Here is a 10,875-nt window from a genome sequence, read left to right as displayed (position 1 = left end):
AAGATACTCCGTTTTAGAGTTATGCTAATAAATACTGAGGTGGATATCTCTCAAAACCCATTCACCTACTATTCAAGAATTATCAAAATCATGTTCCCCACTTCTAAGCTCTGGTATTTCCATGGACTCATGGTGTTCTCATGAGCCATCATCTCTAGGATGAAGGCTTCCGGAGTGTTGAGGAACACTGGACTTTTTCTCGCTCTCTGCTTCGTGTCCTATTGTTGTTTTCTTTCTACTCTGCAACACTTTACAATCTCAATCCACTTTTCGCGCTCTCCTTTCTTTTGCCCGACCACCCGCTGGAGTAGCCTTGATCCGGTGTCCTTGGTGACCTTTGACTGTTGGCTCGGACAGTTTGCTTCTCTAAACTGCCTGTACTAAAAATAATATACTTATCCTTCTAAATTTGGTAAACTAGTGAGTTTTAAATATTTATTAAAGTTTATATTTTCCTTATTTTCTTTGTGAACCGGCACCATATGCCGGTTACTTGTGCGCGTCATTATATTCCCGATTTACTATTTTGTATTGTTGTTTGGTTAGGTAAAATACCATAAATACATCTCCATTACCATCACATGTAAGGCTGGAAAATTTTCATTTTTATCTGTCCACGATATATCGTAAATGAACTGATCTAAGACTTGAAATTGTGCATGAAGCTTTGTTTATATGTTGGGAACACTGAGTTCGATGGTGCGTGTCACTCAATGGGATTTGGCTAACCACCATTCATGGCTGACACAATTTATTTTTTGTTTGCTGGGAGTATGTAAAAATGTATTTTCTGTACGATTGCCTGTTGTCTGAGTGGAGCACCCTTCGAAAATGATAATGAGCTATAGATCTGAAATTTCGCAAGCAACCTCAGAAAAGCCTATTACGCAACACGTGGTGTAATGTATCATTACAATGTAATTCATGATTGTTTGGCCAGATGAAATAGCATACATACATCTCGATTCATCTTTGAAATGTTGTGTGGTTGGAATGGTCAGTTCACCGTACCTACCATTTCCACCCATTGAAAGCTTAAAGTCTAAATTTAAATATTACGCCTTTTGAGAATCAACAAATTCGGATTAAACTTATGGCTCATTATAACAAAATTATAAAACAAAGAGTAAAACATCCAATCCTAACACAACGTTTTCATCTAATTATTATCTAATTTAAATTCTAGTGTTTATACAGTTATTACAAGTAAACATTGTAAACCATTCATAGAAATATGTTGTGGTATGCACAAAGCATTATAAGTTACAGTAAACATATTTTATTTTGCATGTAGATTATTTAAAATTTCAGACTATCTACTCACTTTTCCAAATAAAGCCTCAAAAAATATAACGAATACGCATTTTACTTAGCCTAAATCATGTTTCTGTTAAGGCATAGGCTACTTTTTCAGTACATTAAACTAATATATCTATAATTACTAAACTATTTTTGAGTAAGAGATTATATTGTAAGTAATAGATTCCTAATACACAATGACAATTAAGTTAGTAATAAACGGTCAATCAATATATTTCAGAATTTTGAAATTCAACACATTTTTTTACATAATTATTACACATTTTCCACAAATATTACAACTAATAATTGTTTTTACAGGCGCCATGGTGAGGAACATCGTTGGATATTGTTGATACTCACTTCGCACATTCAATATCCGGTAAGTCACATTTTTAAAAATATCTGTCTTTGCCATAGTACCAAAAAACTCTTTTCATTGTACTGGTTATCTAGATAAACCAAAGAGTGTGAATTATATTCAATATAAAACTGTTTTAATTTAGGCAATAATATTCATAATGGAAATTATAATACAGTTCAACCCAAATATGATGAAAGATTAACTTGTTACTGACTTAAAGTTGGCTGAAACTTGACAATTTAGAACATAATTAGTAATGTCAATATAATTGATATTATATCACAATAAAATAAATGTAAAATCAGTCAAGACTGCAATGTTCACTTTTGAGGTAAAAGCATTTTAGAATTTATATTGTGAAGAGAGATACATTTAACGATAAATATACAACGCACCAGAAATTTAAGAATAAAGAAATATTAACGCCCGAATTCATTACGACGCATTTTCTATACACAACTATAGTTGGAATTGTATTCCTAGATTACAGGCGTTAAAATACTAAATCGTTAAAACAATATTTTAATAATAGTAATGATTCTGATTACTTTATAGTGTTAAAGTTGTTATTAACTGGTCAAAACGTAAATAGAGTTGTTCTATTTACCAAACATAGATTTTCTTAAAAATGTAAATATTTTAATTTAATAATTTATATTTTGATTTGAATACGCTGTTTTGTGTGTTGTAATACAGTTCTGATAATATGTTGATATAACAATTAATATCCCAATTTTGTTACTTAATGTTACCTGTCATGAACTAATGATTACGTAAAATACAAAATTACATACAAAACGTATATTTAAACGTAATTATTTTACTTAACATTTTAAAGTAAAATAGACCAAATCCCTGTTCTAGAAATAAGTTAATATTGTTTTAGTAGAAATAAGACGTTTTTTCCTTATTCAATGGAAACACTTTTGTGACGGCAGTTTGCTGTATTTTCATATTTTGTCTTAATGGACGGCAAGTGGAGAGTTCGCCTCGTGTATTTAGTATTCGTGAAACGAGAGGGTTTCCATTGCATATCATAAAAATATTTCTAACGGGTATTTTTATTTCCTTTTGATTAGCGACGAACAAAGGTAGAGGTTTGTAACAAAAGGGATAGGGGAGGTCGAGGCAATGTCGTTCACTTAATACAAAGTGGACATATCTTTGTAATTTTAAAATTTCTGCTACAAGTACACCATACTAAGGGGATTCCCTACTGAAACTATTGATATTCTTTAAAACACGTTTTATGATTATATATACTCATTAAATTTGTATAAGTGGCAATAGCCTAATTTAATTTCAATAAACATTGAATCACAAAAAGTACTTGCTCCGTTGGGATCTCTCACTTGCCGGGTGAATGTGCTACCATTACACTTTTACCATTACCATTCAATAAACTTTTTGTGATTCAATGTTTATTGAAATTAAATTAGGCTATTGCCACTCGTATATCTATATATATATTTATAGGGTTCCTTTGGTCCTAGACTAGTGTTTGCCACTGTTAAATTTCTAAAAAAATATATATCTCCCTCCTTTTTGGAATTTTTGTGTTTTTATTTAGAAAAATACATGGGATTTTGAATGTCTTATAACTTTTTAACTAATGAACCAATATTATTGTTTATTATATATTATTTTGAAGAACATAACAAGTACTAAGTTTTTGTGTATGCTTAAGTTTATTTCTCAAGTAGTTTTAAATTTATGGCTTTACAAAAACATTTTCAAACATTTTTTATAAATATTATTTTTATTTATTTTTTATGTAAACTTTTGTTTAACATATATCCATGCACAAAAAGTTTTGCAACATTATAAATAATATGTAGTAAAAGTTTCATTGCTTTAGCTTTAATAGTTAAAAAGTAATAAGAACTTTTGTGTGTGAAAAATATAAACATTTAAAATCTGCAGGAATAAGCGTTTGAAGTTTACACCAAGCTATTTAGTAGCTATGGATGAAAGCGTAGTTTACCATACTGATACTCGTAGTTGGTGAATGGTATATTTATATTTTGAAGACATATGTTACAGTACTGGCCAAATTATTAGACTAAAGCATATTTTTTTGTTTTTCTTCTCAATTTTTACAAAAAAAAAGTATCTAAATTTCATGATGGTATATGTTAAAGTATTACACCCTCATTCGTGTGTTACTTTAGAATAGTATAAGCAGAAAATTTGGTAATTTTATGTTGGCGGGTGTCTACACTGCCTGTTTTGTTTATCATCTGCCTTTACAAATCTACCAGCTGCATAAACAAAATCAGGTTACAGTTAATTTTTCATGTGGTTAACATGTTTTAGGTTCAGTAGATCTTACTATTAGTGTGTACTGTTATTAAGTACTGTAAGTAAGTTCATTTGTGAGTGTATGACACCACTTTTTTTACTTCCATATTGGCTATTTATAAAATTATCAGAAAATGGGTAAAAGGCGGACCTTTCACCAAGGAAATGTGCTGTGGCCATGGTTCTTTTGGAAGAACAACATTACACACAAACTGAAATAGCACACAGACTAAATATTTCACAGAAGTCAGTTAGTAGGATCAACAAAACACTTGATATCAATGGTATTATAAATCCAGCCGTATCGGAAAATGTGGCCGTAAGAAAGCGTTAAGTCCAAGGATGGCCAGAAAGTTGAAAAACATGACATTAGTCAATAGAAAAAATGATTAGCATGGTTCTTAGTGACCAGTTAAGAGATTATGACACAAATGTTTCGCCCAGGACCATCAGAAGAACCTGGAATGAACAAGGTCTTCGCACATGCGGGCCTACAAAAAAAAACAACAAATAACACGGGCAATGGCTAAGAATTGGAATGGAGGTTGGAATGGGCCAAAGAGATTCAGTTCACTGATGATTGGTACCTAACATCATCAGTAAACTGAATTCCTTTGGCCCATTCCAATCTCTTCTTAGCCATTGCCGGTGTTATTTATTTATTTTTTTTTTTTTTTTTTTTGTAGACATGCATGCGCGAAGACCTTGTTCATTCCAGGTTCTTCTGATGGTCCTGAGCGAAACATTTGTGCCATAATCTCTTAACTGGTCACTAAAGAACCTTGCTAATCATTTTTCTATTGACTAATGTCATGTTTTTAAACTTTCTGGCCATCCTTGGACTTAACGCTTTTCTTCCGGCCACATTTTCCGATACGGTGGATTTATAAATAACCATTGATATCAAGTGTTTTGTTGATCCTACTAACTGACTTCTGTGAAATATTTAGTCTGTGTGCTATTTCAGTTTGTGTGTAATGTTGTTCTTCCAAAAGAACCTTGGCCACAGCACGTTTCCTTGGTGAAAGGTCCGTCATTTTACCCATTTCCTGATAATTTATAAATAGCCAATAAGGAAGTAAAAAGGTGGTGTCATACACTCACAAATGACCTTAAACTTACTTTAATAATAACAGAACACAATAATAGAAAGATCTACTGAACCTAAAAACGTGTTAACCACATGAAAAAATTAACTGTAACCTGATTTTGTTTATGCAGCTGGTAGATTTGTAAAGGCAGATGATAAACAAAAACAGGCAGTGTAGGCACCCGCCAACATTAAAATTACCAAATTTTCTGCTCATACTATTCTAAAAGTAACACACGAATGAGGGTGTATACTTTAACATATACCATCATGAAATTAGATACTTTTTTTTTTTGTAAAAATTGAGAAGAAAAAAACAAAAAAATTATGCTTTAGTCTAATTATTTGGCCAGCACTGTAGGTCTAATAAACCACTGATACGGTTTATTAGATGTAATTATTCCCCGGGGGCTATAAATTTCCTATATTATCACTAAAAAAATGTATAGTAAATGATCACAAAGACTTAATTAGGTTGTAAAATCAGTACAGTGTTGTGCCTGTTGTTCAAGTTCAGAACAGCCAGGCACCATAAGTTTTTCCTTCATTTTCTTGGTGTTTTTCCACTTCTTCAGCTTGTGTTAGCCTAAACTTTCTTCTGTAGGCTTCATATTTCTCATTTTATCCGTGCACGTAAAAGCCGCAGTCTTTTATTGTCCAAGTGTTTAGCTATTTTGGCTGCATGCCGCCCAGGGCTTATACCGGCAGCATTTTGGAAGTGAGTATCTATACAAAAATGGATAATGGGGAAAAGGAGCAAAGTTCAATAATTGTATAGTGAATGTTGCATCAGAGCCACAACAGCTGCAGTCTGGTTCTGGCACTAGCTGACTAGACCAAAACGAGGTGTGCTTGCTCCTCTTCAAATATTTTTTTCACACTGTTGAAAAGTTATATTATAGTAAATGTTATGTTTTTATGGTTTCTTGTAAGCCATAGAATTAAAAAATATATAAAAGTTAATTTAAATTTTTTTGTAAAAATTTGTCATTTTTCAATAAGGAATCCCCACTTAAAAGTCACCTAAACATTGCACACTACGGGATTACCTTGAACCTATTAGCAGTACCGTATATATTTTGGGAGTAAAAACGTACAGTATAACAGCTACGGATAACACATTACTGTTACACAATTGAAATCTAGCCTATTAGGTTGATAAACTAATTAAAGTTTAAATAATGAACTGCAAATAAACCAAGTTATATGTTTGTAAAAATCGCAAACTGGGTCCTCTGCGGGATAATCCTTGCACTCTGAGGTAATCCAATCTACACAAAAACACATTTGAACTTTGTCCCGTCCAATACCCTGAAAAAGAAGAAAAATTCAGCGTTATAGGCATGTTGCCATTCTAACTAAATAATAAGAGTGACAACATGATTGACAATACAAATTTCTTTTCTTGTGTTTCGAGTCCTGTTGAAAAACAGTTGCTTGTAGGTATTAAAACATGGAAAATGTATGCGTCTGGAAAATATATGTTTGTTTTAGAACTCTTATCATGAAATTGGTTTTGTAGGCAATCTCCTACACTTTGTATGGCATTTCCCTAGTCTGTCCTGAGTAGCATTAAAAAAAAATCATAAACTAAAGAATAAACTTACTACAAATGTAATAGTTATAATGATTGACGTCCTTATATGTAAGGATTGTAATGAAAGTGTTGTAATAAAGGTTTTAGCTGTTGCAAAGTTGAACTTGCCTCTTATTAAGGAGTTGATACATCTATGAGTAATTCTGTAAAAAGCTGAGATGTTTGGTTTTACTACTTATTGTAGCGCAATAATTTTCTATTTGTGGCAACAGTTTCCATCCAGCTGTTTCCTCTTATTCCCACGATATAGTAGGCTCAGTATAGAGCTCTAAAACACAATATGCTGTACGGAAATACCTTGATCTCCTCTATACACAATAGGGCATCCCACCATTCTGACAAAGAAATTACTTTTTCCTGAAGGTTTGTATAAAGGAACAAATAATACCAAAACCAATAATAAAACATATTTAATCTCACCAAAACGATTAAATTTGGGGAATAACAATACTATAATGTACAAGACTTCTTTAGACATAATAAGTGATTATTTTTTAGTGTTGATTATTTTTCATAACCTAACTTTTAAATTAGTAAAAGTTAATCTTTAACTAGTAAATTAACTTTGTAAAACAGTTTTATAATTATGATTGATTCACATCTGATCATCTTTTAGGAGTAAGACGTTAATTTATGTTAAAGTAATTTCAAGGGTACTATATACTTTAACTAAATAAGTTTAAAATTCTAAATACGTTCAGCTTTGTATTAAAGTTATTACATAGAAATCTTTGAAACATATGATTTTATTCAATCCGTCATTGAGTCAAATTGTACTTACAGTATTAAAAAGTTAGAGATGTTAGGATTCCTTCTAGTATACTAATAGATGGCTTTTAAGAATGTAAAATGAAAAGCTTTGTCAGAACATGACCGCTTCACAAACTGTTGCTATTGCTTGTAGGTAAACGAATCCAGTTCCGTAGAAACGTTTCAAGTCGTTACGTCAGAGTGGCTACACGTGTATCCAGTACCCTCCCCCCCCCCTACGTACTCACTGGGTCACCATACCCGTCCGAGACTTATGTTAATCCCGCCAGGAATCCCGCAGAGCCCGGCACTGTTCTGGGAAGTCGCCAACCGTTACCCGCCTGCGCCGGCCATTTGCGGGCTTATCTCCAGTATCTCGCGCCAAGCCGCGCTCCACTGCTAGGGCTGGCTCATTGTTGTGTCTTATTTTATTGTTATCATCTGGTGGCAGGAGACCTTATGTAGTTTATCATAAAGCAACGTCCTTTCATGAGGACTTAAATAATGACAAGACCACACGAAAATCTTGTATTTGTATAGGATATATAGGATATTTCATTATATATAGTAAATATTCCAACGGAACGATAAAAAATTTTTGCTTTTAAATCACTAGAGTGTGTTCAAACCAAAAATTCAAAGTATTAATGCATACCACAATCTTTTTGTACCCTCCGAACAATAATATAAAGTAATAATTGTAATAAAAAGCTCAACAGTTTTGATTACAGTTATAGCTTTAAAATTCTACTACTTATAAAACAGATTTTGAGTATACATTGCAAGTTTAATTATCATGAGTAAACATTATAAAATACATTTCTGTGTTCTTAAAACATGGTAGGTACGAGTACGCTATAAAAAAATGTTTAACAGGCTTTAATGTATGAAGTACCATACACAATTTCAAAGTCTCTAGTTCAATGCACGCTAGAGATATCGTTTAAAAGATATAGAAATACAAACAGATAAACAGACAAAATAAACAGAGATATTTTGCGATTGAAATTAGCTATAACAAAACACACAAAACCTATACTGCGAACAGCGAGACTTTCGGACAGACAGAAGAAAGTTTGTAAGCCACTTGAATGATAAGCCTCGCTAACGCTTAACCAAATCCCACGAGCAGACATATACACGAGCAGATGTATAACATAACAATATTACCCCTTGTCTCTGTAGAAATTAAGCTTCATGCAAATTTCAAGCCTATAACACATTTCGTTCTCAAATTATCCTGCGGAAAACAAGCAGACATATGCGCAGAAGAACAATTTTAAGAAGGCAGAAAGTCACTGACTTATTTAAAATATGCAAACAATTTCAGGTTTATAGCTGAATTAGTCTTTGAGATACCGTGTGGACAGACAGAACACAGAAATGTTTACAGAACCTGAGTGAAAATTTTCACTTATGCCCAGACTATTTATAATTATTTATTACACATCAAATAAAAAAAAATAATTTGAAAGTTTCAAATTTTATATTAAGCTTTAAATGAATTCATTACTCTACGAGAAACTGTTAAACAATTACTTATATAAAACTGCATCTGCTCTAAGTGTTAACGTAAGCAGTAATTATTATGATTTAAAAAATATCTAAATCTTTACTGGTAACTAATAAAAGAAGTTTTGCAGTCACAAGTAATTGTAGGTTTTCGTTTAACATAGTTAAATCATAGTGTAACGATTTCCTATGTTGTTTAAGAAGCAAGATCCAAGTAATCGATGCCATGATTTTCCAGTAACAGTTGAGTAATATGTTGCAGTTAAATAGAGAATTATTGGGATATACGTGAAAATTTTAGAAATAGTTGTTTTATGAATATGGCTTTTCTTCATTGATGATGAAGAGTCTTCCTCTGTGTGGAAGATACAATGTTGAGTCCAACAACCACAATGTTTCAGAATCACGAGGGATCAAAATCGCTTGGCTCGAGATTTCTGATTGAGGAATTCTGTTCTTTGTTTGATATTTGTTTTTGTAAATGAAGTTATTATAAAAGTAACAAGAAAGGAAATATAACAAAGAATTACTTCGAAACAATCAATTACTGAACTGTTAAATACACACATCCAAAACCTCTGTTAATAATATTGGTTAAAATAATAAATATATAATTTTATCTTTAATGACTTTCATCATAATTTAAAATCAGTAGCTGTTTTGAATATAGAACAGTCATAAGTGTTCTTGAAAACTTCGATAAATGTTAATGTTTTATGCCCTTTATTATGGATCAGAACTTACTTATTTCAGTATAAAATCAAAATACATAGATAAACCAATTCAAGTATTCTCTAACGTTAAAGAGTAACTAGAGTAGAGGTTACCTTACTTCCACCCCGAAGAATACAATAAAGGGTAACGTGGTAGAAGATCAGTAGAAGATTGGTCAGACCACTCGCCCCGTCAGTGCCGCTCTGCTGCCCTCACAATTACATCTCCTGTCCATCCCCAGGATAGCTATCTCTTTACTTGATAGCTGTAGTGGGTCCTGGTACTCTATTACTGGCCTTTATGTTGAAAATAAACAATATGACGAATGTATTTGGTACCGTCTGTTTAAACAGTGCAATAAAACACTACAACACATTTATTCTAGATGAACTTCACTTTTCAGATTAGTTCCTGCGATCCTGTGTTCTTTAGTTCAGTTTTTAATAAGATTAGTAATAATTAGAGTATATTTTAGAATAGTGTGCGTGGGGTTTACACAATATTTTGAGAAACGAAGTTGGGTTTTTTTATTTGTTCACCCTTAATGAAGTTTATAACAAACATATAGTGACAGCATTGGTTTATTTGTATTCTCTATTATACTTGAATTTTTGGATCTCCTTGCTATTTAGTTTTTATACTACTGCAATCAGAACTGCTTAATTTCTACAGATTGTTAATAGATGGTAGGTTAGACAATTTAACGTATAAAGTCTGGATTAATTTCCTTCTAAATGAATCAAAGTTGCAGATTTATACGGTAGCTTGAACACAATTTGTATTGATTTTATCGTCACCTTGTGTCAAGCGAATAGTATGTAATGGCTAGTGGTCCTATATTGTGCATTACATGGTTCGTGATTCGCCACCCGGCTATAACCCTTGGAAACATGCTTGAATTCTTATGTACAAATATTCTGTTATTCTGTTTTTTACTTTGCAAATTCATTATCGTGTATTGTTTGTGTTTGTTTAACCCTGCATGTTACATTTTTACGTCCAAAAGAGAGGTTACAATATAAACCTTGTAACGAAGGGTTCTGTCCTTGTAACGAGTAATATTGGAAAATGTTCGGAATCCTGTTTTTTTATCTCAATTTAATGATTTTAAGCAGCGTTCATTAGCAATACTTTTTTATTGTTCTGTTAGTTCGTCTATCGTGTTATTTTTGTATAGCTTTTTAATGGTAATTGTTACTGTTACTGAATATCAAATAAGTAAAACGTATTTTAGAACGGATATAAGAA

The 10,875-nt window shown here is 32.1% G+C and overlaps 1 protein-coding gene across 1 annotated transcript in view; it reads left to right on the top strand.

Annotated features, from left to right (window-relative positions):
- The first annotated feature begins 1,611 nt into the window (after positions 1-1,611).
- The window catches only part of LOC124356322, a 69,362-nt gene continuing 60,098 nt past the window's right edge, over positions 1,612-10,875 (top strand). The window contains exon 1 of the mRNA XM_046807507.1: positions 1,612-1,681. The gene's annotated coding sequence lies outside the window, so the exon portion shown is untranslated. The remainder of the gene's footprint in view (positions 1,682-10,875) is intronic.

Source organism: Homalodisca vitripennis, chromosome 2, assembly GCF_021130785.1.
Source record: "Homalodisca vitripennis isolate AUS2020 chromosome 2, UT_GWSS_2.1, whole genome shotgun sequence".
In the NCBI taxonomy this organism is placed as follows: Eukaryota; Metazoa; Arthropoda; class Insecta; order Hemiptera; family Cicadellidae; genus Homalodisca; species Homalodisca vitripennis.
Note: the sequence above shows the minus strand (reverse complement) of the source record. Positions and strands in the feature narration are given on the sequence as shown.